This window comes from Pleurodeles waltl, chromosome 2_2 (genome assembly GCF_031143425.1).
Source record: "Pleurodeles waltl isolate 20211129_DDA chromosome 2_2, aPleWal1.hap1.20221129, whole genome shotgun sequence".
NCBI classification, from domain to species: Eukaryota; Metazoa; Chordata; class Amphibia; order Caudata; family Salamandridae; genus Pleurodeles; species Pleurodeles waltl.
In genome coordinates, this window is record NC_090439.1 from 1,075,965,402 (window position 1) to 1,075,987,265 (window position 21,864).

Below are 21,864 nucleotides of genomic sequence, written 5' to 3' on the forward strand. Positions count from 1 at the left end.
AATTTCTTTCAAGAATTTGGCTAACCAATTGTTTTCTGTATCTTTACAGCATGATTTTGTGGTCTGTTTACATTAACCTGAGAGTAAATTTGTGATAAAACCCTTTAACTTTATTTCCGTTTTGGATATTTATTGTGTGCCCAAATTGATTACACTGTAAATTAAATGTTTACTGATTGTTACCTGATTCTCTAGTGAAACCCTTGCTTGGATTCAAAGATCACTGATATCAGAAATAGAGCATACAGAAATGCTCCATCAGCATTAACATGTGGAAAACAAAGGTCTCTTGTTTTGGGCGCAAACCAAGTATTTAGATTTGGTATTTGAGCACCAAAATGTGAGAGGCTGAAACTACATAGCGATATCTATGCATGCTAAAGAATCATTACCTCACCTGTGCCACGATGGTTGATGCCAAGAGAAGGGCAATGGCTGTCATCACTATGCACAGTCTAATCGGACTCAAGACAGTTCATTTTTATGAAGGCATGTTTGACCAAGATTTGGCCTACTGCAGTGTATGGGGCATTTCTGAGCCAGTTAGGCTGGAATTGTCAATGAAAACCTGCATCGGGATGCTCTTTGACTGGCTGAAGTTTATCTTGGCTGTTCCTAGCTTAATATACTTTTTTGTCACCAGTGTATATCTAATAGTGTAATTTAAAACACTTGTAAGTGTCTGTATAAATTAGAGCTTGCAAACTTATCTGTGCATGGCAAACCCACTTGTCTGAGGACGGTTGCTTTTCAAGTTTTTGGTTTCTCACGTAATTTGTCTATTTAATAAATAAAAATATAATTTTGAAACAATTTATTCACCTGTTTTCATGGATTTCATTGCAACTCTGTGATCATTATGTTCATCTTATTTAACTCAGGGACCATTGTTCCAATAGGTAATCATGGCTGGACTAGCCATTTAGAGATCAAAGAAAGAGATCAAAGGAGAGAGACAGGGAATGGCTGAGACCAAGAGAGGAGAGGAAGGGAGTGTGCTGGTTTGAACATTATTGTCAGGACTGCTCCTGGTTGCCAGCCTGCCCATGCAGACACCCTGTGAAACCTTATACACCAGGATTTGGAATTAATTGGGTGGAGTAACTATCTCCAAAAATACATTTTGCCTTAGTAACTAGTAGCAGTACTATCATATTTCACAGACTTTCTAAGTCTTTGAGAGAACAACATTTACTATGCCATGGGTACTTCTTTAACAAACAGTGATTACTTACTGATCCTTTTACATTGATTACTGTTCCCTTTACACTGATTATCATTCACTGACTGTATAAAGCAAACTGCAAGTACAGTACTATTGCTCAAAAAGATGGTTCTATGGGTAGAACTCTAAAATGTGTCAGGTCCATTTGAGAATAGATTAGAGAAGCCAGCTGACAAAGACGTGGTTCAAAACATGTAATCATGCTGATGCAGCGGCTCATATGGTGCTTTCATGCGTGGTACCTGACAGTCAATCAGTGCACTGACTTTCTCGCGACTGAACTTAAGGCATTTGTTGGCATAAATAAGGGCTTGATGACCCCCGCATTCTGGGCAGCAGGTAAGGCCACCATGCAAGTACTGGTGAAAACCTATATACAAGATAGGGAACGTAAGAAGTCGTGGCAGGTGGCCACCCTCAATGCTCAAATTCTGGCGATGAAAAGCTGAACCAAAAGAGAGACATTGGAAACCCTAACTCACCAACTCAACCTTGCAAAAAATTAATTGCAACAGATTTCCTTGGACGAGACCTATTGTTGCTGGGTTGCATCAGTGGGGTGAGTCTTTGGGCATGGGGACAAAATGGAGAAATTTCTCCTTTGGTTAGTCACCAAAGAGCGGACATCCTGGGTGATGCCTGAGATCACTGATGACAGTGGAGCCCTCAAAAATGTGGCAGTGGATGTAGCGACTATATTTGAAAACTACTACCTCTCCCTATAATGAGAGTCCACAACCTGCAAGTGAATGGGAGAGTTTGATCCTGAGTGACATACCTCTTCCAAAGCTTCCTCCCCACTTATGGTCAGAAATAGAAGAACCTCTTACAGTGGAAGAGGTAAATTAAGTCTTGTTGGGTATAAAAGCTGGTAAAACACCTAACGCAGACGGTTTCCCATTTGGAATTCTACCACAGATACCACAACATCCTCATTTCCCTACTTTTGAATCTCTATTTAGAGGCTATATATAAAGGCTCCTACCCAGTTGAGCTTGATAGAGCCACAGTTGTGGTCCTTCCTAAGGAAGACCGCCCGCCAGGGTGCTGCTTCTCCTACAGGCTATCTCCCTGATGAACAGTAAGGATAAACTCTACGCTAAGGTCTTGGCAAAGGAACCCATGCACCCTCCTATTGGTGGACTTCGAAAAGGCATTTGATTCTGCTAACTTTTCCTTTTGGCTGGAGTTCTCGAGAAGATGAGCTTTAGGGTCAGATTCCGGAGCTAAGTTAGAGTGCTGTTCTTAGTCCTGTTAGCCAAAGTTCAGACAAGTTGAGTGGTTTTGTATCCCTTCGCTATTCTCTGTTTTGCCCTGGCCATAGAGCCCCTGGTGAGCATTATTAGATGCCATAAGAAAAGATCACACTCTATGCAGATGACTTGCTCCTCCTCCTGACAAACCCCCATCTCTCTCTCTCTGGGCTCCAATGCTTGGAAATATTCACGCTCTAGAGCAAGCATCAGGAATGTGTGTAAACTGGGGGAAGTCTCCGTCTATGCCACTTCAGAGTGACCTCAAGAGCTCTGCTGGCAAACCTATTTAACCCTTAAATAGCTGAGCTTTAAAAACCTGGAAATACATATATCAAGGGATCCAGACCCACATTGCCTGAGGCAAATGCTGTCAGTTGGTGTATGAAGCTAAGCAAGGCACGGCTGACATCCACCTGTACTACTGGGCTGCCCTAACACTTGCAATCAATGATTGGTTTAGTGGGGGTTGGGACTACCAAGCATACCAGACAAACCTCCCACTTTTAGGTCTAAACTCAGACATGGATGTGCTGAACAGGGACCAATCCCCTCACACCTTTAAGAAGTCACCAGAGTAGCTCTTGCCAATTGGCAGGCAGCCCTTTGCTTCCCGGGATGGATAACAGATTGACACAACTTCACCCCTATGGCAAGGGAAAATGCCCCATACAATCTGCATCACATCCCTGGGAGATACATGGCAAACTGGTCACCTGAGCTCCTTCCAAGAACTCCAGAGCCAATTTTCCCTCTCACAGGCCAAATTTAATAAATTCTTACTACCTTGCTATGCCCTTGCGAGCCACACTGCAGGAGGGGCAGTCCTACCAGACCACAACCCACTATAGATGAATCTCCTGAAGGGTTGTCTGGGCAAAAGAGCTATATGACAGATGTGTCAAACACTTGTTGCCAGTGCACCAGATGCATATCTCTCCCTAAAGCAGAAGTGGAATTAACCGTTGGGACCCCTGGATGAGCCCGAATGGCTCCCCGTTAACTTGTCATCTCTTCACGCTTTAGGCTAATATGTGAGAAATTGGGTTGTGTTTGAGGTGGGTGAAACCATACAGAAGCAACAGCCACAGTCAGAAAATGAACCTGTGCTTAACCCTCCGGTAGATTGACACAAAAGCAACCAGCCTTAACTTAGAGGCATGAAGGTTCGCCGTTCAAATACACAGAGTGGACTGGTCCAGGTCTCCACTTACTTTCAGACTTGGAAGAAATTTTAAAGACAAATATCTGAGAAGGTGAAGTTCAAAAGTGCAAAGCAGCTGGCAGCATTTGAAGAAGAGGAGGTGTCATCATCAGGAAGCAGCTGAACAAAGTCGCTATAAAGACTACTACGGACATACTTAGGGGGTCATTCTGACCCTGGCGGTCATGGACCGCCAGGGCCAACGACCGCGGAAGCACTGCCAACAGGCTGGCGGTGCTTCCTGTCCAATTCTGACCGCGGCGGTAAAGCCGCGGTCAGAAAAGGGAAACCGGCGGTTTCCCGCCGGTTTTCCCCTGGCCATAGGAATCCTCCATGGCGGCGCTGCAAGCAGCGCCGCCATGAGGATTCCGACCCCCTTCCCGCAATCCTGTTCCTGGCGGTTCTTACCACCAGGGACAGGATGGCGGGAACGGGTGTCGTGGGGCCCCTGGGGGCCCCTGCACTGCCCATGCCACTGGCATGGGCAGTGCAGGGGCCCCCTAACAGGGCCCCATAATGATTTTCAGTGTCTGCTTAGCAGACACTGAAAATCGCGACGGGTGCCACTGCACCCGTCGCACCCCAGCAACTCCGCCGGCTCCATTCGGAGCCGGCTTCATCGTTGCTGGGTCTTTCCCGCTGGGCGGGCGGGCGGCCTTTTGGCGGTCGCCCGCCCGCCCAGCGGGAAAGTCAGAATGACCGCTGCGGTCATTTGACCGCGGTGCGGTCTTCTGGCGGGGGAACTTTGGCGGGCGGCCTCCGCCGCCCGCCGAAGTTGGAATGACCCCCTTAGTCTCTTCTATGGAACTGAAAAATCTATAGCAGGAAGAAGCTGCAGGCTGTAGCCAACGAAGGCTCCATGGGGCCACATATCCCTTTTATGAGGAGCTGCTAAGAGGGTTTTGCTGCGAAGAAGAAGAATGTAGCTGTCGCAAAGTCAGGCTGACCAGGAATGCACCCTTGTCGGATCAAAGTTGGTTCCGGTCTCTTCTTGGTTCTCAGAGTACTTTTTGGAAGAAATTTTCTACGTCTCAAGTTTTGTCTTTGGTCTATCTGGGTACATTTAGCACCACTTCCAAGGGTTTCGGACTGGAGGGGCACCACTTGGAGAGTCAGGACTCAGTCAGGATGGGCCCAGGTGCGATTTTAAGAAGGTTAGAGTCTTTGCCCAACCTAAGACTCTGATCAGAAGGCTAGCCAACTCTCTCTGGACGTCTTGGGTCCAAGCAGGAAATGAGGTCTCAAGCAGCAGGGCAGTCTTCTGAGGGCATAGGGCAGGCTTCCGGCAGCAGGATAGTCTTTGTGGTGCAGCAGGGCATTCATCTGAGAGAGTCCTTCTACAGGCCCAGAAGTGATTTGAAGAGTGGGTCTGAGAGCCCTATTTTTATTGATGGTGACCAATTTCAAATGGAATACACTTCTGGAGTTTTCCCCTATAGCAGTGTCCGGAATTCCCTGCCTCCCTGTTCTGGCTCCCCACTGTCTGCAGGCACAATAGCCTGCTGTGAATTTCTTTGTGTGTGAACTGAGTCAGTCACTTTGAAGTACAAGTGGTGCTGTGCACTGCTCTGTTCCCCCATTGTGCCTTGGATGGCTTATCCTGGCAACATCCAGTCTCCCTACTGTGTGGCTTTCTGGGAGGAATGCACAAAGGCCAACAGTCAACTTCACCTAGTACCATGTAGGTGGACCCAGAAGCAAGTGCACACTTTTAGGGGTAGCCATGATAGTTGTGAAGCGTTGTCTATCATGTAAATTGAGGGTGTCTTACCTCCCCCCCCCCCACTGCCAGAGTGGCAAGTGTGAGTATACTGGTGTGCATACATGGAACAACCAATTTATCAGGTAAAGGGCTGTCCCTAGAAACGTGATGATTTGGGGCGCATAGTGGGCACAATATGGGTCAGTAAACGATTAACAAGGGTCGGTATAGCTATTAACTGTACTTCTTGCCTAAAGATTATAAAGAACACTAGAGCAACACATCTGGAATGTGTGTTGCTATTTTATGCAAAACCCCAGGAAGAGTGGTTTATCATACCATGTAACTATGATAACACTACAGAGTAAACCTGTTTCTTTACATATATTTAAGATTTCAGGCACAGATTAAATGTGCACCTCAAATGATATAATATGATAACATTTAATCATGCAAGACCAGGCATTTCACTGAATGAGTAAGAATCGCAATGGAGGGGAGATGAGAATTGTCTGATCTTGAAACACTAAATAAGCTCAATTTAGCAACATGGAAAAATCCCTGTTGAGATACGAACGAAAGACTAGTGAAGAGGGCTGATTCGGTGTGTTTTTTCCAGCAGATTGATCCTTTGCTCAAAAAAACTGAAACACAAGAAAAACAAGAAAAGAACTTTCAATTAAAGTAAGTTGTTTAAATGGGTGTGCTGGATTTGTTTTCCCCTCACTTAAACGTGCTCCTAGCCTGCCTGAAGTTAGGGTTGTGTTGTGGGCAACTGTTTCTTTACAAATGACTAATATTCATACATCCGTTGCACTAGACTCGTGTTTTTTCACACCAGCTGCATTTGGTCACATTCTAGATTTGCCTTTTGCTGCAGCTTGGCAGCACCTGCTATGGTTGTTGTTTGACAGTTGCTCTTAATCTCGTCACAGGCGATTTTATTTTGCATGCCTCAGGGCAGTATCTGAAAAACAGTTCCATGAAGAAATCCAAAGGTGTAAACACATCCAGTAATCCAACTCAGTGGAGGAAACCCTATTACTTGGAAAATAGTCTGCATGGTTGAGGATAGCCCATGAATGGTCGTGGTCTGCTCCTAAGTTTAAATCACCTACTGTTGAGGCCTCCATTATAGTTCATGAACTTCTAAAATCTATATATCTGAGCCAGTATTCCCAACCGAGGGCCTAATTTGACGTGCTTACACCACACCTGAAATACTGATACAACAGTGCACATCCTTAAGATGAGACAAAGTGTGCACCCATGAATTAACATTAGTGTCACGTGCACTAGTCAGGGGGCAGACAATTTGAGCCAAATACTTAAAAGGACACCTCAAATTGTGAAAGAATGCACCAATATTATTATATTATTTCCCAAGCCATATATTGAAACATCTTATTTGCACCATTGGCTACAAACACCTGCTCCAAGTAGGTGTGTTCATATATAGAGTAGCTACTGGCAGTTGTCAGAAGGTAGTTATAGTTAGTACCTAGTTTCTGTTGAAAAAGTGTTTTTTGACTTAGCTATATCTTTGGCACAGTTTGGCAAATCTTCCCAGAAATTTCAGATAAAAATTGGGCCCATTAGTCTTGTTGTGCATGGAAAGTTTTGGGGTGATGTGTCAAGTGGGGGCCAAGTAATAGGGGGGTCAAAAAAAGTGTGTTTCCCAGGTTAATTCCCATAGGGACTTTGAACACGACTGCAGCCTAAACTGCTGGACGGAATTACACCAAATTTGGCAAGAAGGTAGTTCTTGGTACAGAAAAGGTGCCTTTTGTTATTTGGTGTAAATCTGTTCAGTAGTTTTTGAAATATTAAAAGAAAACCAAATTTGTATATCTAGAGGTTCGGATCCTTCTCAGCTCCTCCTTGGAACCTCCTGGGATCCTTCGCGAATCCAAGGGAAAAGCAAGGCCCTGATTGGCTAGACACAACCTGACAGAAAAGTTGCTGCCGACACTTTGTTTCATGTATTGGCTGGGGGGGGTGGGAAAAAAGCAGTGTAACAATATATACGGAGTCAGGGTTTAAGTATCCTGACCCCAGGGACAGATGGAGGGGTACCTTGGGACGCCGCATGGGCACATAATTGTCCAATTTTTATTTTTTTTCAGCCGATCCATGGATCCTTTGATCCACCTGGAATCCTCCTAAGATCATCATTGGATACAGGGGAAAAGCAAGGCCCTGATTGTCTGGTTGCAACCTGACAGAAAAGTTGTGGCTTCCATTTTCTTTCTTGCATCGGCTTGGGGGTGGGAAACATGGCTGCAGGCCAGGCCGTGTGGCCAACTCTCCCCTGCACAACCAAAAGACGTATGTGAAGGTAGATGGAGTAACGGAAAGTAATTAAAGGGATGTTATAGTTAGGAAATATAATTTTAAAAAACCCATAGAAATTCACCTAAAAAACAAAGGTTAAAGGGATGTTATAGTTAGTTTCTGAATTTACTCGCACATACCCATAGAAATTCAGCAGTTAGAGTTATTTCAAATAACTATAACTCGTGCCCTAAGACAACAATAACTTGCACCTTCACCATGCACTGCTAATTACCCATTTATTACATCACTCATAACATCATCTATGATATAATTGATAATACTTCAATATTTGCAGTAAAATTATTGATGAGAAATCTGTGCATGGTGGGGCATGAGTTATAATTACCTTAGAAACAGGAGTCCTCAGTATTCAGTGCTCGCACATTTAATTGCTGCAACTGCGTGTTTCAGATGAGAGATTTGGGCACTGGCACGCATGGTAAAGCCTGCATTTTAAAGGCATTTTTTTAAAGGCATGCGTGGTCAGGCAAGTATGGTCAGTCTCTGATGAAAAAACCCTGCTTCTCAGAAAGAAAATGTGTGCTCTTTTAAATTTCATTGCCGAAATAAGGGCTTTGAATATTGATGATTAATATGCATTGAATCCCTGGCAAGTTATCTATCGGAGTGGCCACACTGGGAGAGCATATAAACAGGACCTCTCTTAAATTAGCACAAGAGACAGACCTAGGTGTCATCCTTTATATGACAATTTGAAAACCATGAAACTACCATGATTCTTACTATAGCTAGGTGTGTTTAAAGTTCTGGCTTCATCCACAAACTGGGAAACGTAATCCTTTGTGAAGTTGGGTGTACATTCTCAACTTCAGGGAAGCAAAGTTTCCCTTTTTTCTTTGCAACCAGATGCCTCACCTATGATGATTGGCATTAGCATAAAAGGAGGTGGTTGCAAGTGTTGCCTGCTACTCTCAGGGCTGCCCTTAAAACTGAGTGCTAGTGGAGAAATGCAGCTGCCACAGTAGCATAACAAAGGCCCGCGCAGCCCAGGGGGCTCCCGAGCTCCAAGGAGCCTCCTCGGCTTTGCACACTGTACACGGGGGTTAGGCCCCTGAGTGGGTCGAGGTGGGAGGCGGCCCCCTTAAGTCACTTTGCAGGTGGGCCCCCTTAAGATTGGTCATGCCATTGAGCTGGCAAGCCAAGACCTGGGAAATAAAGTGAGCAGTTGTAAGGCTGAGGAATGGCCATCATTTTAATTCCATTTGTATTAACATTTATACTGTGCTAAACTGGTGACGTTAAAACATATGCAGAGGGTTGAGTTTTATAAATTTAGACACTAGTAAACATATCACAACATTCTATGTGTGAGTCACATTTTTCATATAAAAATTAGCAATAACACCAACACAATGGATTGGGAAAACATGAGAACAAGCAAGGGGAGAGCACACATGTCATGCTAACCCCAGTGGCAGTGTTTCTTTATTAATAAGCGAGTTAGTATGTATGCAGAGGGAATGAGTGAGTGAAAGTGTGAACTGCTGAAGACTTGGATGGATGAGTGACTGAAGGCATGGATAATTAATGAGTGAGTGCATGGATGGATGACTGAATAGGTTTGCGTGTATGACTGCTTACAATAAGGGAGTGCAGGGATATGTCTCTCCTTTTACAGTCAGGGAACTCAGAGGAAAGATAAGGTGTGACAACATGGAATATGTTATGTTCAAATGTTATGTTCCTGGCGCGCCACTTTTCTTGTGTCACTGCTGCCCCACACCATGGCAGTAGTTAGCACAATAGTGTCCAAATTTTTTATGCTATTGTGGCGCTTTGCTGCACTACCGTCAAAATGTTTGCTGCTAGTGCAGCAAAGCACAAGGAGGCCCATTGATTACAATGGATGTGTCATTTTAACGGCTGCTCTGATTGATCTGATTGAAGAATGGCGCAGTGAAAAGTTGTAAATGTCACTCCACCATTTTTTCAGGCCTCCTTGCGTCGGAAAGCCCCCCTTGCATACATCATGCCTGGCATGGGCATAATGTGTCACAAGGGTTCACAAAGTATCGCAATGCAAGCATTGCACCACTTTTGTAAATACGGCGCAGGAGAAAGGCTGCCTTAACGCCGCCTTAGCGTAAAAAAATTATGCTAGGACGGCCCACGGTGGCACTAGGGGCTTGTAAATATGCCCCTATATATCTCCCAATCTGAATACCTACTACATTAAGACTGACTGCGTTATGTATTTTGATCATTAGCACCCTATATGCACTTCTGTGTCACACACCACAAGTTTGTCGTGAGGTGAGTGGGGAAGTAATTGTGAAGCAAAAACACTTCAGTGCAACTAGGCAGAGTTGTGAGCAGTGTGTTGGGTGGGGTCTGGTGGGCGTAGGACCATTCATGCGATTAGATCGGACATTAAATGTTGTAAATGGGCGAAGATTCACACTGCAAATAAATCCTGAACACCACTTAAGGGGCTATTAAGACTGCATGTGCTGAAAAAACGGGGTGTAGCGAAGATATCAGATAGCATTTTTTCCACAAGGGTAGTTCATAAAGCATCGAAATAAAATAGATTACAAAAAAAAGAAAGTTCAGTTTACAATACATTTCGAACTGCACTTTCTTCATTTCAAAAGCATAAACTAGATGCTGGTTTTACACTAGGCCAGGGTGGAGATCATGGAGTTCTGCTATGCAGAACTCTGCGAAGTTCTGAAAAAACTCTACCACGATACGCAGAGTTCCACGAGCTGCGGAGTTTGGGTAACTTGCGCTGTTCACACTAATTTTCAGTGTGGAAGTCTCTCCCGCACTGTAAAATCAGCACGAACAGCAACACGCAGAGCGCCAGAGGGCGCTAACTTCTTTCTGCCACCTGAGTAGATTTTCTACTTGAACGGCAGCTTCCCCAACGTGAGCGGCAGCTTTCTCTTCGCGAACGGTCGCAGCCTACCGCGACCACTCATGTTCAGAAATGCCGCTCGCACTCGCCAACTTAGAGATTTCTCACGGTCGTGCTCGCCAACTTTGGCGAGCGTGAGAAAACACTCCGCTGTACGTCACTTCGCCGATTTTTGCGGAACTCCCTACAGAGTGAGGAGTGGGGAAAACTTAGTGGAGAAGGAAGGCTATATTCCAATGGTCTTATTTAAGTTAACCAATTTGTAAAATGCTGCAAATACCCTGAAAGTCATCCAGGCACCAAAATGCTCTGCATGTAAATCAGCAGACATGTTTTCACTAAATGCTTCGTTAATTACATCACAGCAGACTTGTGCTTTATATAGACAAGGCTGCACAGTGTTGATAAAAAAAAATAAAGCTCGTCGGTGCCTCATTCATTGTGAGAGTGATGCTACTTCCAACTAAAGCGTGCGTGAAGTTGCAGTCTTACCAATAAAACAAGGAAATGCGTATTTCTCACATGAAAAAGCACTCTTTGGGACACTAGTCCCTGCAATTGACTGGGACTACTTTCACTGACTGCGAGCTAAGCCAATGGCTAAAATGGAGCACTGACCCTGAGCCCCATGCCATAGCGGGCGGAGTAAAAACATACATTACTCTAGACCAGGCCAAGGGGTGAAGAGGGCTGAACGCCCTTGTTTGTATATATGTATGTGTATGCATTTAGTTCTTTTTTGGAAACAAACAAACGGCCTTAGCTAATTCCAGACCCTAAAAGAGAACTGTGGATGAATACAGACGAAGAAGTCGGTAAAAATAAATCCAATAAACAAAGTGATGTGCTTACAATTAATTTGTTTAATAAGAGAGACGTCTTGCACACAGCTTCTCCAGCTGAGCGATGCTGTCAATTTTTATGTGACCAATTAATCGGTAAAGGCCTGCATGTGTGTGGCAAAGAAATCGACATAAACTTTTACAATGTTTTCCAGAAGTCTCTGGAGGCAGAAAATCCGGCTGAGGGCCATAATGAAATATGTTCTGCATGGTTTGATTCAGAGCTGTGCCAAGTGTCATTCCTCTCCCACAAGATGTTCATTTCCCGGGGAAGTTAAGATACAGTGTGTCCTGTGTGTGTCCATTTCATAACGTGCCATCCGTTTTTGAAATTAACAAACTCGCAGCTGCAACCACAGTAAATCCACAAAAATGCAAGTTGGTCACCTCGTAATTAGTTCTCTGTCAGATCTCCATAAGATGCTGCAAAGAAGGCTCTCTGTTGTTCTCTATGGGAGCCCTGCAACAGCACCGCAGAGCGATATCTAGCAACCCTTGCATGGCCGTCATATTGACACATCACTGTCAATCAATATTTGCTTTGAGGCATTTATTATCTAGAGGCCTGCTCTTCATTCAGGCACCATGTAATCGAGCACATGTAACAACATATTTAGAAAACCTCCTGAAGCTGACCAGGAACTAGCATAAAAAGAGAAATGTGAAGTGATATGAGGAAGCTGGGTAGTACATAGGTCTTCGCCTTAAGTGCTGCAGGCTAAAGTATGATCGTTTAAGGGGCCCTTTACTGTGACTGCAGAAGCCTTCATGGTACTAACAGATTAGGTTGGCATGTGTGTGTTGTAGGCATGCTTGCACACAGCACACATGCCTGCAGAGAACAAATCAAATGCAGGCATCCATGCACACACGCTAATACACACCTAGAGGCATCCATGCTTAAACGCTAATACACACCTGCAGGCATGCATGCACACCGCCATTAGTCAACTTGTTACACCAAGATCAAAAGACATATAGGTACATGTGCACACTCAGGGAGCTATGCAGCAGACACAGGCAGCATATAGACACAGATGGATACCCACCGACAGGCACACATGCACAGAAAACAAAATATATCCATCAAGCAAATACTTTTCAGGCTCATGTACATAGGTCAAAGGTCATAGAGGTACATGCACACTGAGAGACCCATGCACGCAGTCATAGACAACACACATGCAGGAACATGCAAACACAACTAGATGCAGACCTACAGATATGCGTGTACACAAAACAACATTTATTCAGACACACACACAGATCAAAAGGCAACACACATGGAGGACGAAATGCACCACACACATGTGGATTGATGATGCATGAGTTTGTGGGTGGTTGGAGCAATGGATATGATGGAGCGTGTATGGAAATGGAAGTCAGTCTTCATCCGATGGATCTTTTCAGTTGAGTAGGAAGCAAAGGAGTTAACAACCAATTTACAATGTAACTTTCATGAAGCCCATTTGGCCACACAATGATGACCGGGAATTGGTATGTAAATTTAGTAGGTTTATTACAAATTAGCAATCAATCCAATGTATCTGCATTTCAAGATTATAATATAAAGATACAAAATCAGAACCAGCAAGCTGATGCGCCCGAATAGGTTCAATCTCATTACATAAGGCATACATAGAATACCGTCACAACAATACTAAGAAACAGAAATTGGTGTCCCTCAAAGAAATTCAGATCACTCTTTCTGAACATGTAATAATTTTAAGGATCATCTAATCTGAGCTCTAAATTAGAATGGGAATGTTTGGATTAGAGGTCTTAAAGGATTCAGGAGTAAAGGACGAAAGGTGTCAGCATGATGGAGACTCCAGTAGAAGTTTTTTGAAAAGGGAAATCAGTGCTTAGCATGACGATACATATCCCCCAAGTACAAAAGGAAGCAGAAAGGTCCAAACCTCTCAAAGTCAAAAAGAATCTGCTGTGTGCCTAAGAGTGTGACCACTAATTAAAAAAGTTCCAGGAGCATTCATGTCCCACCAAAAACCCAGTTACTTTTTTTTTCTTACAGTATGCATCTTCAATATTCCTTGATTTTCCCATCCCACAATGCTCGAACAGCCAAGTTAACCCTGAGCGTCCTTGTTCCTGATACGCAATGAATAGGAGGCTTCTTCTGCTCATTAAGTTGTCCTGTGCTTGCCAAGAGTTCTCTCCTCAGGCCTCACTATCTCTAATGTCCAAAACTCCTTTCTCTAGCTATGAAATCACCAAAACGCACTTGCAAAGAAGAAGATACATGCAGAGCAAGGAAAAGTATATTTCATGTTAGGAAATAAAGTCATAGTCAAGCCAACTTTAGTTAATTATTTTCAATGTGCACTTCAAATACATTATATGCGCATGCATAATATCAGAGTAAATGCAAAGTATAAATAAATTAATTCATGATTACATATGCAACGTACTTTCAATAAATACTGTGTATCTTGAGAAACAAATGTTAATGTGAACAAGAACAACAAATCTTCATGTGAAGCTAGCATTACAACACACATGTATATAAATCTCTAGTTTCTACAGTAAATACATCTTGGTAATACGTTTTTGGTGCTTCAGTTTACATTAATAAAGTGAAGGCACACAGAGTATATAGTGTTAGGTACATATATATATATATATATATATATATATATATATATATATATATATATATTTATATTTCTTCTGTGACGTGTACAGGTAAAGCCTAAATTAGGCTGCTCCAGATACATTTAATGTGGGCCACAAACCACTTCTAAAAATGTTTGAAGTATTAGTATTGAAAGAATCAATGTCAATGTATGACATGATATGTTTGCATATAGTAACAAAATCACATCACTATTGTCGAATCCCTCTGTCATTAACTTTCTGTCAACCCTGAACCCAGAGTACGTGGTCAGGCAGGCTCTGAGACCTAGGCCTGAGGCTGACTGATTGACAGATCACAGGTGGGGCAGCAGGCAGCTGGCCGACAAATGTGCGAACAGGAAACTCAGGCCTATCCCACAGATGGGCACAGCAGGTGCACCACAATGGTCCCAGGAGATTGGCCCCAATAAAATACACATGGCCAGAGGGGTATGCGCATTCCCAAACACCATAAAAGTGAGATACCACATACAGTTAGGAACACCTAGCCAATCAGAACACAACATGAACAGTAACATGTAGTGATCACACATACCTCATGTCGGACATCTGGACACATCATCTACTGGCCCAGATTGTGTCAACGCCAGGTCGAAGCCCAACTGCTATCCCCACATTAGGTTATACCAATCCGCTGGTCAAGGGAGCCGGAGGATCCCCTACTGAACAATGAGCTGTTAGGTCCAGGCATGACTGTCTAACAGGCGAAGAGGCCCAAAGTGCCAGAGCTTCCTAGAGTTCAACCCTCCCCCCGTCCATTGTGTTCAACCCATCAAACTTCAGCAGCATGGGGAGCATGCATTCCCACCAGTACTGGTGAACACACTGAAGTAACAGGGAGATTCATAGCGGTTCTGGAGAGTGACACAGTTAGTGGGTGTTAGAAAAGGGATTCTAGACCCCCTGGGATCTGGTGATGAGGTGGGAGCCACAGGGTTTGCTCAAGTAGCCAAAGAAACAACAGAAAGCGAGTGTGTGGGCAAGTCCCGACCAAGAAAAACAGCACGTAGCTCAGAATGAAGGAGGCAACCCAGGTCTGATTTAGAGGAAAGGCACAAACTAAGGAGGGAGAGAGAGAGAGAGAGAGAGAGGTCACCATAAAAGTGAGATACCACATACAGTTAGGAACACCTAGCCAATCAGAACACAGCATACACGGTAACATGCAGTGATCACACATAGCTCATGTCGGGCATCTGGACACATTATCCACTGGTTCACATTGTGTTCAAGCCAGGTCGAGGCCCACCTGCTATCCCCACATTAGGGTGTGTCAATCTGCTAGGCAAGGAAGCTGGAGGATCCCCTGCTGAACAACGAGCTTTTAGTTCCAGGCATGACCGTCTAACAGGCCAACAGGCCCAGGCAATCCCAGCACCACACCAGTGCAGTGCCAGAGCTCCCTGGAGTTCAAACCCCCCGTGTCCTTCGTGTTCAACCCATCGAACTTCAGCAGCATGGAGTGCACGCACTCCCACCAGTACTGGTGAACACACTCAAGTAACAGGGAGATTCATAGCAGTTCTGGATTGTGACACAGTTAGTGGGTGTAAGGAAAGGGATTCCAGACCCCCTGGGATCCGGTCTTGAGGAGGGAGCCACAGGATTTGCTCAAGTAGCCAAAGAAACAACAGAAAGCGAGTTTGAGGGCAAGTCCCGACCAAGAAAAACAGCACGTAGCTCAGAAGGAAGGAGGCAATCTAGGTGTGATTTAGAGGAAAGGCACAAAATAATGAGGGAGAGAGAGAGAGGTCGCACCCTGGAAGCACCATGAGAGAGTAGAAGGTAGGTACAGAGCACAGCTCAGGGAAGAGTTTGAGGCAGAGCTAGAGGAAAGACATCTGGCTGGGATCTGAGCCTCATCAAATCGTCAATGTAAGAGAGGGGCTGACCAGAAAATAGAAGACCAAGGTAGCCTGTTGCAAACTCAACTTACAAGAAGGAGGACCAAAATGACACTGTTGCATGCGCATGAGGAGAGCAGTGGTGAAGATGTTCGCTGAACCTCACGATAAGGGCAGATAAGCTAACCCCAAGGGAGAGAAGGCAAGATCTTTGTGTGCCCATGTTGTAACCTGCTAGCCCAATGGGCCAAGGGAAGACACCAGTATAATAGACCCTGGCTGAAGGAGGGATCCTTTGAACCAGAGTATATGGGTGTTGCAGGAGATGGCATCTGGCACAGAAGGAGAGATCCCAAATGGAACTTCCACTCCATACAGGACTGTGTGAGTAGGTGGGAACGCTATGTTGGTGAGAAACCAGTGGAGCTATCCACAGCCAAAATATGTCAGTCGCGGCAGAAGTTGAAAAAGACCACCCTCAAGGGGGTCTCATTGGTAGCGAGCGTGTAAATGGCACCAGTCCTGAAGGGAGCTCCACTGCAAAACCACAGAGAATTTCAATCTAACTATCACTTTCACAGCAGAAACCAGGGAGGTTGGCAGCAGCTTGACCTTATAGAATACTACTATTGCCACAGAATGGGTCACATGGATGACAGATGCAGGCTAAAAGCACATCACAGACAGAGGTCAAAGAGCCGGGCCAGGCCCCCGCAAAACCAAACCTAGGAAAACCAGAATGCATCTTACACTCAGCTGCAGGGAAGTCAATCCACCACTGCAACAGGGGTCGGGTGGTTGGACAAACACATGGCAATAGCAACCACAGGCAGGGAACGTAGCTCAACAAGGACTAAAGCCACAACCATGGCAGGGAGCAGTAACTATTTGGGAAGGCGATGCGTTCATGCAAGCGCAAAACCCAAACATGCAGAAAGGTTAATACCCCCAATGTGAAGCATCCATTTCACGCACACCTCAAAATTCACTGGACTAAACCTCAAAATGAAGGACCAATGAGACAACATAAGAGATTGAAGCCTTTACTTGCGTTCACGGAGCTCAGGACTGCTGTACATGCTTTGCCGACTGGGTATCCTCACTAGAGTCTACCATTCAGGGTGCCTGCAGGAGCATAGGCCCCACTCTTCTGCTGATCTCCCAGGTCGGGTTGATTGGCCACACCCCAGGGGGAAGGCCTGATGAGGGGGTTTGGGCAGCTCCCCGACCAGTGCTTAAAAGCAGGCACCCAGGTCTCCGCACCACAAGTCAAATGGGACAAATTGCAATGGCCAAGACAAAAGGTCCCCATCGTCGGGCACCCAGCTGGGACCAAGATTTCTTCATGTTGTGTAGTCCCAAAAGCAATAGTGCCCGATAAAAGTTAACGGCCTCCAGCCAAATGGAGTCCCCCCTTTCAGTTCCAAAATGAAGCTGTTGTCCAGTGTCAGGAGCCAGGCTTCCTGTACGCCAGAGGTCTTCAAACTGGGGGCGGGCCCCCCTAGGGGGGCCGCAAGTGATCCCAGCGGGGGCGCCAAACGCTGGCCAAAAGAAATATTATACAGATAACATGCCTTTGTTTTAAGCAGAAGCATGTTATTGCAGGTTTACAAAGGTAATAGTACTTCACTGCAATGTTTAAATATGTTTAGACATATTTAAACATTGCCATCTTTCTAAAATAATTGTGAAAAATTCTGAGGGGGGGCCCAAAGATTTTTATTTTTCAACTGCGGGGTGCAGCATTAAAAAGTTTGAAGACCACTGCTGTACGCTAAGGATAGTGAAGATTCAATAACCTCCACAATGCATGCACGGAGTCTGACAGATCGCAAAGCACCACATGATGCTGAGTCAGTAGAGAGAGGGGCTTACTAGAACAACCAACCATCTCAGTTCATCACCATCATTTGGGCAAATTTCGATCAGATCTTAGTCTTGAATTGGACTCTCCATACAGCGATTTTGCCCCATACTTTCCCTCAAAGGTTTCAGATGTGGTCCGAGGGAGAGGGGGAGCCAGGGAAAAGGGAGTCCGAAGAGATCCATCACAGCTTCAGACAGAATAGAAAGCAGAAATATGCTTGTCCCTGTACCAGGTCTAGAAATCAGCCAACACAGAAGGCCTTACACACACCGTCTGGAGGATGCAGTAGTCCCAATGTCGAACACACAATTCAGAGGCACATGGGTGCCATGGAACAACTCTCCTGCCCTGTCTTCATGTGAAGATCTAGGGAAGCGCTCAGATACTGATAAAAAGAAGCCCAAAGCTAGCCCAAAAAAAAGCCTCCGGAAAGAGGGCGTAGTCAAGACACCTGGCACCACTTGGGCAGGGCATACACGTGAACTCAGGACACGTTGCAAACAACGTTCAGCCACAACGCGCCTTCCCTTTATACATTGTCTCATGCATGTGCAGGTCAAAGGACACTGGCCACACCGATGACACCCTCATATACACATTGAAGGAATAGGATGCTGGAGAGCTGGCGATACCCACAGAGGGCTAGTTAATAACCAAAAAGCACTCACATGCACATGCTCCAAGATCACCCTGTAAAAAATGCTTACCACCGTGTACCTAGTCAGGCATAGGCCCAACAGCCCAGAAGAATTAGATCAAGCCATAAAGCCATAATATTAATGACCCACTTCTTCCAAAAACAATATCCCAAGTGGGGTCACCATCCATCTCCTCACTACAACCGATACGAATGAAGTATGGGAGGAAACACCCCCTAAGAAATAATTTGTGACATGAAAGGATGTAATATGTTTTCTTTTAAAACAACAAAACCTAGCTCTTATCCAACAGGTCTGCAGTCGAGCCACTAAGTGCACCACCTCTAGAGTGGACCATCTCTTTCTCAGCGGCCGCACCAGTACCACCAACATAATCAAGAGCCACAAACTGCTATAAGAACTTTCCACATCGGGACCCTCAACAGGATCAAGAGCTACAATCTCCTCCAAGAACTTTCCACATCAATAGTCCCAATGGGATCCTGAACTACAAACTGTTCCAAAGACTTTTTTTGAACTGTTTAGAGCCAAGAAAACTTCCATCACCAGAGAAATACGGACTTCTCCCTCGCAATAATCTCAAGACCTACAATGTTCTACAAGTTATGTTTAACCTCTGTTTACTAGGGGTGATACTGCATCCATGCATTTCCAGAGAGCGGCCTAGCCTAATTTAGTCTAGCCAGAAATTACCACAGCACTTGCGTAGGGACCTCTCCCATGTGACCTATAATCACACTGCACCCAACACTAGCATTCCACATGTACTACACAGCATCCTTTTAAACAACAGGTGGTATCAGCACATGACTGCTGTGGGTTTCAATACATCAGCCTGGTCATGTTATATCTGTTCGCTGATATCACATGCAGTAGGCGCAGATGAGCTCTATTTATTCCAAGACGTAGCCCCTGAAAAAGCAAAATGCCTTCTCTATCTGTATCTATTTGGGATTAGGGCCAAATACAACCTATTAGAGTAAGACCCCATAGGGTAATAGTAAATCTGACCCAGTATGAGACCAATCCCACAGTGCTGCACCTTTTCACCGAGCTTAGCGACATCCAAACTGACCTAGATGTGATGTGCAGGAAGGGTACCAATGGATGAGGATGCTGTTTGACCCTGAGATTTTTCAGAAAAGAGATTCTTGGAGGTAGCAAAACCAACTAACCAGTGCACAAATACATCAGCTCCAGTTCCATCTGTGGTCCCAGGGTGGCTCTTAGTGTGTCTGGGACTGTTTTCTTTAATAAAAATGTACCCCAGACATGGAGTTCCAGTGTAGGGCAATCCACCTTGATGATACAAAAGGTAATGAGTCTCATAGGGGAGGGTACAATAACAGCATAGATACCCCATGCCAGGAAATCTGGGATTCTGAGATAGATAGGTATACATGGATGGAAGGGCAGGGGCAACTCATAATTGTACGGAAACTCACCCTGCATTCCTTTTGTTTCAGAGGCAAAGGAACAAGCCAGCTGGGAACAAATTAAAACTGAGGCACAATCCTGCACATTCTGGACATGCAATGGGGCACCACCACGCTGATACGGCAGTGTAACAAGTTTGCATACACTCAGCTCATCCCTGGATGGTGTGACCTCTGTTCCTTCATCACCATACACACGCCGAACCTGGTCATTCCTGGAGAAGATCTGTCAGAGTTTTATCAACACCCACTAAGGAAGAAGAAGATTGTTCCATCAGGCTTGAGAGAAAAGAACTGCTGATTATTTTGGCTGGGCTCAGTACAAGAACATTCCAGAAGAATTCAGACTGTTCACTGACTCACAGATTTCAGCGGGAGGGTCCATAGCCTACTTCAGATAAAAGTGAACGCCCGCTGGTTGAAAATAACCAGGTGGGAGATGCTCAAAATGGTGAAGAGCACTGAGCTCAGCCTTAATTCAATCAAAGAAGAACTGAGACCAATCGGCCTCATGGTGATGCAACATCAGTATATGTTGGACTTAATGACCGCAATGGAGGGTGAGGTGTGCACCAAGATCGGTGCCCCCTGTTGCACGTTTATTCCAGGCAACAACATGGACAATGGAACTCTGACTTTTGCCATCCAAGCATTGCACCGTTTGCAAAAACACATCTGTGAGGAGGAATTGCCCCTGAGCAGGAGTGGTTCACAAACTGGTTCTCTTAGTTCCCCCGGTGGCTGACTGGTCTGTGCACATCACAGTTGCCTATTTTCATATTGTTACTGTTCCTGTGTGGTTTCCTACAAGTTGGGGTTTCTTGCTGTAAAAATGCAATCCTCAAAATGGGAAAAATGCAAGTAGTGAGGGATGCAGAACAACAAGTCCCCAATAATGTGACTGTCATGACATATGGGTTCGATGGTGTAGTTGAAAATTCAGCTAGAGAGGAGGATGTTAATATTGAAAGAATCAGTGTCAATGTATGCCATGATACGTTTGCACTTAGTAACAAAATCATATCACTATTGTTGAATTCTCCATCATGAACTCTCTGCCAACCCCGATCCCAAAGTATGTGGTCAGACAGGCTCTGTGACCTGGCCTGAGGCTGACTGATTGACAGATGACAGGTGGGGCAGCAAGAAGCCAGCAGACAAACATGCAAACAGGAAACTCAGGTCAGTCCCACAGACAGGCTCAGTGACACCACAACTGTCCCAGAAGATTGGCCCCAATAAATCACACATGGCCGGAGGAGTACACGCACTACCAAACACCTTAAAAGTCAGATGCTACATACAGTTAGGAACTCCTAGGCAATCAGAACACAGCACGCACAGTAACATGCAGTGATCATGGGTACCTCATGACTGACATCTGGACACTTTATCCACTGGCCCACATTGTGTCCACACCAGGTGGAGGCTCACCTGCATTTGTTATCATGACCTTATTTATGACTCCAAGAGAACCCATTGCATTCTTGACCAAGAAAAGAATGTCTTAGTGTGATATTGTGTCTATTTATTGCCTTTTCATTGTATTCTCTTGTATTTGGTTATTGGTACATTCCTTCCCCCCCATGCTGTCATTGTGTCAGTGTCTTGGAACGTTCTTGACATTCCAACCTGACTGATGATCGTGGGGCAGATGGATCTTTTACGTTGTGGATGGAGTTTCCTTTTCTTGGCATATTTCTGAAATAAACCCAGTACAGTTTTCAACTTATTGAATTTGTCCTTCAATCCCTTCGGACAACGTGTGTTTTACTACATTTTGGTGACGATTGGCTCTTCAAACCTGGATTGTATTTCAAGGAAACTTTAACTCAACTTCCTCTTCAGCTCATGTTTGATTTCATTTGGACCTGAAGTACTCTGTACATCTAAAGGTACTGTTTTCTTATTTAATTGAAAATTGGTTTCACTTTCCTATGTGAAACGCGCATCTTTTAC